This window comes from Castor canadensis, chromosome 14, assembly GCF_047511655.1.
Source record: "Castor canadensis chromosome 14, mCasCan1.hap1v2, whole genome shotgun sequence".
In the NCBI taxonomy this organism is placed as follows: Eukaryota; Metazoa; Chordata; class Mammalia; order Rodentia; family Castoridae; genus Castor; species Castor canadensis.
The window spans coordinates 11,249,174-11,255,945 of NC_133399.1; the positions used below are offsets into that span (position 1 = coordinate 11,249,174).

At 48.0% G+C, this 6,772-nt stretch overlaps 1 pseudogene; it reads right to left on the reverse strand.

The window, feature by feature from the left end:
* Nucleotides 1-928: 928 nt before the first annotated feature.
* Nucleotides 929-1,874, reverse strand: LOC109673956 (zinc finger translocation-associated protein-like; annotated as a pseudogene).
* Between the last annotated feature and the right edge of the window lie 4,898 nt (nucleotides 1,875-6,772).

Here is a 6,772-nt window from a genome sequence, read left to right on the forward strand (position 1 = left end):
CCCCCTGACCTCCCCACCCTGACTTTTAAGTAAGCTGAGGGCAGTCTTGTGAAGAACACACTCTGGGGCCTGGCCACAGACCCAGAAGAATAAGGAACGTTTAGTGTCCTCCAATCCCCACCTCGGTCCTAGCTTCTTTAGGTCCTTCCTCCACCACCTCACAGCTTATGCTGATACACACATAATAAATAAGACATTTGCACATAAAGGTGATTGTATCTGCTCTATCCCCGCCCCTCCCCCTTTCATATAATAGCATTAAATACAGTTTCAAAATAAAATACAAAGAGCAAAAAAAGGGTCTGATCTCGGGGCCACCTATTCTCCATGGGAGAATGATCCCTTTCGGACCTGCCTGGGAGCTCGAGGAGGCCCTTACCCGCCCCACAGGCCTGGCGCTGCCGCAGGGAAGAGAAAAAGAAGCCGAGGCCCGGCCCCAGACCCTGGATGCTGAGACCCAGGGGCGCGTGCACGGAGGACAAAAGGGACTTAGGTGGGGGCGGGACACAGAAAACTGCCGCGACCGCCAGTGCCCAGGGCTCGGCCGGACCAGGCGCTGGACCAGAAGCATTCAACTTCGGGTAAACAGAGGCCCTGGGGGCAGAAGAGGAGCAAAGGAAAAAATGCTAATGCCGTCCATGATCCCTATGGGGAGGCCGCTGTGGCTTCTCGGAAAAGGTAGGGCCCCGCGCGAGGAGGGAGGGACAGGGCTGCGGGGCCGAGGGCGCTTCCCACAGCGCACGGACGGGCTCACGCACCCAAGTGCACCCGGCGGCACGGTGGCCGCACCCAATCCCAATCTCCGCCCCGCCGACCCGGCCAGCGGGGGTTCGCGGGGGGCGACGGCTGCCAAGGCCGCCTGAAGCGCTGGTGGGGGACAAGAGGGTCCCCAGGCCAAGGGCCGCGCCCCACCGGGCCTGCGAGCCGGCTACGCCGGACACCTGGCGCCCGGCTTGGGGTCCGCTCCGCCTTCGCGAGGCGCCGGGGCGGGTGGCCCGAAGCCCTCGTGGCCGTAACCGCGCAGCGCCGCCTCCTGCTAGGCCTCCAGGATGGTGTGGCGCTCCTCGGGAGAGAAGTCCATGGAGAAGGGGTGACCTGCAGGATGTGCCGCTTGAAGGTGCTCACCTTGAGCGTGGCCAGCGCGCCCCCGCACACCGCGCACACCTGGCCGCGCTGGCCTCCGTCGTCGTCCATCAGGTAGGTGTCGCCCCGCCAGCGCGGCTGGTTGTTCCGCAGCTGCTCCCGGACTCCTGGCCGTCCCCATCATCCTCCTCTTCCTCGGCGGGCCGCTCCAATGGAGTCCCCGGAGATAACGGGACGTCGCCTGGGCCCTTGGGCGGGCAAGCTTGGAGGCTGACCCCTCCTCCTCCTCCTCAGCCCCCTGGGCCCCCAGCCCCAGGTGGGCATCCCAGCTGTTGCTGATGACTTCCTCTCCCGGGGACTCCAGTGCAGGGAGTAGGGGTGCTTCTGGCGGAAGTGCCGCTTGATGGTGCTGAGTTTGCGGGTGGCCCGCAAGCTGCCGCACACCATGCCGTGCCGGGCGGGGTTGACGTCCCACAGGTTCTCCAGCCGCCAGTGGTCCTGGAAGTAGCGCCGGTGATCACAGCCAGGGATGCGACTCTTTCCAGGCCTCGAGGCCGTGGCCTCACAATGGTTTGAGTATTTCCTGCCTGAAGATGCTGGTCCCCTGGCCCTGGAGAAGGGCAGGGGGCTCCTCCCCCAGGACCCCAATGCACCCCTATCCAGCTGAAGATCTTGTCCGCAGCCGCTCGATGCGGCAGGCAGCAGCCGTCGGCCCCGTGCCGAGGCCACTGCTGGCCCGGAGCCGCCCCTACCGCCGCCACTCCGGCTCCGGTGTCCCCGCCGGGCTCCATGCGCTGCGCTGCAGAGCGGGGCCCGGGGCGCTGGGCGCATGCGTGGGGCGGCCGGCCGCGTGGATGGCTGGCTGCTCGCTGGGTGGCGCGGGCTGGAATGGGGTGGGGATTCCTGTCTGGGGCCCCTGGGGCTCCTTTAAGGGCTCCTGGGTAAATTTAAGGGAGTCGTGCTTAATGATGTCCTTGAAGGAAATCATTATTTAATGACTAATAGAGGAGGGTAAATTTCAAATGAGAGTAAGATGGAGGCACAAGAGAGAGAGGTGGTGATAGTGATGATTGCGATAGATGTCATGTAGAATAATTGTTACGCTTTATCCAAGAATCTTCTTAGAGGGAATAAATGCACAACCTTCAAAGACAGCAGACATAGAAGCCACATTGGGTGGGCTGAGAGTTGAGCATGGGGTGTGAAAGTGGAGAGAGTGTACTAAGTGTGGCTGTAGAGGAAGGGATAGAGGGTAACTGCTGAGAGATAAGAGAATAAAAGGAGCAGAGAATGCTGTCATTGCAAAAATAATTAGAGACATCAGACTTAACACCTTGCCAGAAGAGAGCCTGGATGAAGAAGTTGGGTATTTGAGGAAGAAAGAAACATCTGATAGGGTGGATATTTCAGACAAAATATAATGGAAATCTCTTATGGACAGTGAGAAATATGTTATTTCATGTAAATTATTAAAATTCAGCAAGATGAAAACAAATTTCTGAATCTTCATTGGCTATTTTACTTTGTAAAAACTGAATTGTGTGTGTGAGAGAGACACTGTGTGTGCAAATATTAAATATTGAGACCATCGTAAATTTCCATCCTACCAGTAAGAGGCTGGAATTTGCTATTTTTCCTCTACCGTTTTCTTCCATTTCTGCTTTGTTGCTTAAAATCCTTTGAGAAGTATGTTTTCTTTTCCTAACTTCAATATCAAGGCATTAAAATTCCTCCATTTTCCACCCTGAAACATATGCGTGCATTTGCTATATATGGCAAAGTTGGATAAACAGCTCTAAGCTTACTGAGCTTTCAGATCCTTCCTAGAGGCTTCTAGCAACTCTTCTGTAATTACTTTTGGGTATCAAGGGACCTATAAAAACGAAAGAAATTGTTGCTTATTTCAGGCATTCTTTGGAGGTTCAAATATTTTCTTTCTCTTTGGCTTACACAAGAATTTAAGTCATAATGATATTCTAAAGATTTTTGATGACTTACAAAATGTGTCCCATGTTTGAATATGTCCAACTGGTCAAAAAGGATGTGATAAGTGTGGGTTCTCCACTCACCAATCCTGCCCTTTGATGACTTGGTATGCTTAACTGGGTGGGGAGCACACTATTTTGTGTCCATGGGTACATGGATCTTCAGGGTGACAAAGGAGATACCAGAGAATGAAGTGAGAAGTGGTTACGATGAAAATTCCATTTAGCTGTGAAAGTGAGGATCTCCTGTTGAAGTTCAATATAATTTTGCAAAAAGGTTTTAATTCTGATGCTTGTTGGAAAATTGTAGATTAATCAAAACTAGTGAAATAAAAGTAAGTTTTCCAAACCCAAAATCTAAAGCATAAGAACTTTCTGTTGGACTGCTTTCCAAACTAAAACTGTATAGCCCAATTTAGAACACTCAATTCTGATCGGCTCCACTTTTCACTTTTCTCTCAAAAAAAATTTTACACTCACAGAATATTATCAAAAGAGATGCAGAGTTCATAGGTACCTTTCATCAAGGTTTTTGCTAATGTTAAACATTTTAAATAACTATAGAACAATGATTAAAAACCAAGACATTTTCATTGCTGCAATTTATTCAAATTTTACTCCTATTTTCCTCCAATCTACATTTGCTGTCCTAGAATCTAACTCAGATCCCACATTATGTCTGAGGTCAAAACTTCTCCTCAAACTTCTGCAACCCACAGGGTCTTTCTTTCTTTTGTATCATTCTCTTCCTTCCCGCCTTCCTTCCTTCCTTCCCTCCCTCCCTCACTCCTTCCTTCCTTCCTTCCTACCCTCCCTCCTTCCTTCCTTCCATTCATTCTTCCCTCCATCTTCCTTCCTTCCTCCCTCCCACCCTCCTGACCTCTTTTCCTCCCTCCTTCCCTTTTCCCTCTTTCCTTACCTTCCTCCCTTTCTTCTCTCCCTGTTTCTCCCTCAGTCTTTCCTTCCTCCCTCCCTCCCTCCCTTCCTTCCTTCCTCTCTTTTCTTTCTCCTCTTTCTTTCTTCCTTTCCTTCCCTCCCTCCCTCTCCTTTTCTCCACTTTCTTCCATCTTTTTTGCCTCAGTCTCTCAGTCCCGCTCTCCCTTTTCTCCTTTCCTTCCTTCCTCCCTCCTTTTCTCCCTGCTTTCCTTCCTTCCTTTTTCTCTGGCCAGAGTGTTTTAGGAAGGAGATCTTTCACAATCTTTACATTTTTAAGCACCTTGCTCACTTGTCCTGTGGAGAGCGACTTCATTTAATTTTGTGTGATATTTACTAATTATTCTGTTGAAGTTGTTATTTTCTAAACTCACTGTGTAGTCTCAGCTGGCCTTCATCTCAGGATCCTCCTATTCAATCCTGCTGGAATTATACACACAGACCAAACTGCGCTTTTGACATGACTGTCATGCCATGACCTGCTCTTCTTGGAGCAACATCTCAAGGTACACAATACAAATGAATGCTATTATTGGTGATGCCATTGCTCCCTTGGTTTAGAAGCTGTCCCCGTGTTTCTCCACTCTAAAGTTACCGTACCTCTTTCTGTAACTAATGAGTGTCTTTGGAGAAATATCTGGTTATCTATAGACTTGCCTCACAGTATCAGGAGCCATCAGTGGATCTAGCCTGTATCAGTTATCGCTGTGCTTTTCTAATGATAGTAATGATTTCCCTAGTATTTGAATAATATTCTTTGCAATGATTAAATCAAATTTCTTTGTCAGGGATGTATGGCTGTTTATCTTATTCTGTGGATTACAATTGAACATTTTTGTCATTCAGTTTGTTACTCAAGTTGACCCGGTTTGTGAGGGACACACACTCACACACACATACACAGATACGAACCACACACATACACACAAATACAGACATACACAAATACGCACAGTCACACATACACACACATACATACACACACATACACACATACACACACAGTCACACACACAGTCTCACACACACACATACACACTCACACACGCACACATACACACACATACACACTCAGACAAACTTATACACATACACACACATACACAGGCACACACAAATACAAATGCACATACACACACACACAGACACACACATACGCACACATACACACACACATACACACACACATACAAACATACACACACACACATACACACGTGAACACATGCACATACACACACTTACACACATACACACAAATACAAATACACACGCACATACACACATATACATGCATGTACACACACATACAAATGCACATACACACACATACAGAAATACACATGCACATACACACTCACACATACACAGATGCACACACACGCATACACACGTGCACATACACACACCTACACACACACATTGACACATACACACACATGCACACACGTGTACACGCATATACACACACATACACAAATACACACATACACACGCATATACACGCACATGCACCCACAAACACACTCACACACATACATATATACACACACAGACACACTCACACACGCAGACACACACAGACACACACACATACACACAGATACAAACACACATGCACATACACACTCACATACACACACATAAAAATACATACACACATACACAACCACATACACACAGATACACACACATACACATGCACACACACCTACTCACACATAAACACACACATACACACTCATACACACATACACAGACAAACACATACACACTTACACACACATACACACATGCACACGCCCATACACACAAACACATGCACACATACACACACACACACATACCCACAGATGCAGATACACACACACATACAAACAATCACACACATACACACACACAAACCCACACACCCGCAATCATTCCCAGGGGAATTAAGACCCAAAGCTTTATTAAATTACGTAAATTATTCACTAAGCAGCACAGAATCTACACTGTATTTTCGTCACCTGTATCTAGGCGTTTTGTGTTGGGTTGTTTCATTTTGGCATTGATTCCACAATCACAGTGCATGGTGATTCTGTGTCCAGTGTTTTCTGAATTTCTCCTCCGTGACTGTCCCGTTTCCTTGATAATCAGAAGGCAAGTGTCACCATTCTATGGCCAATGCAGACGCTAAATGGCGATTCCTAGGAAAACTTAGCACCAATGTGGGGGATATTATCATCATTTCAAAATAACCAGCTGTCCTAAATTAGCAGGGGTACCTTCCTTGGCATATTATGCTTTTGGAATATGGAATAATTCATCCGACAGTCTTAGATCCAGTGTCTGAAGTATTGACTTGTGCTATGAGCAAAACGTTCTCAAGTAAAGAATCCCTGAACCTGGTTTTGTGAAAATAGAAGAAACAGTTTCTGTGAGCTTAGTAGAGAATGAGAAAGCCTCTGTGATGCAGTGTGTGTGGTTCCAGGTTCATGGGCACCAAACCATGTCATTTCCACTATCTCTCACCTGGACTGCTATAAGACCTGTCACCCACTTTCCAACTGCATTCATTCTGGCACTGCTCTGCTCCATTTTCCATATTGTTGTCAGGTCTGTCATGGGTCACATCTAGTTTCTCATGGTGTGCCAATAGAGCTTTTCACTTTGGGCTGCAAAGTATGACCTGCATTGTCCTTACCACCCTGCTCTGTCTTCATCCTGATCCTCTCCTCTCTGCTGCAGTGCCATCCGAGAGTCTAACTCCATGGTATGTCCTTGGGAAG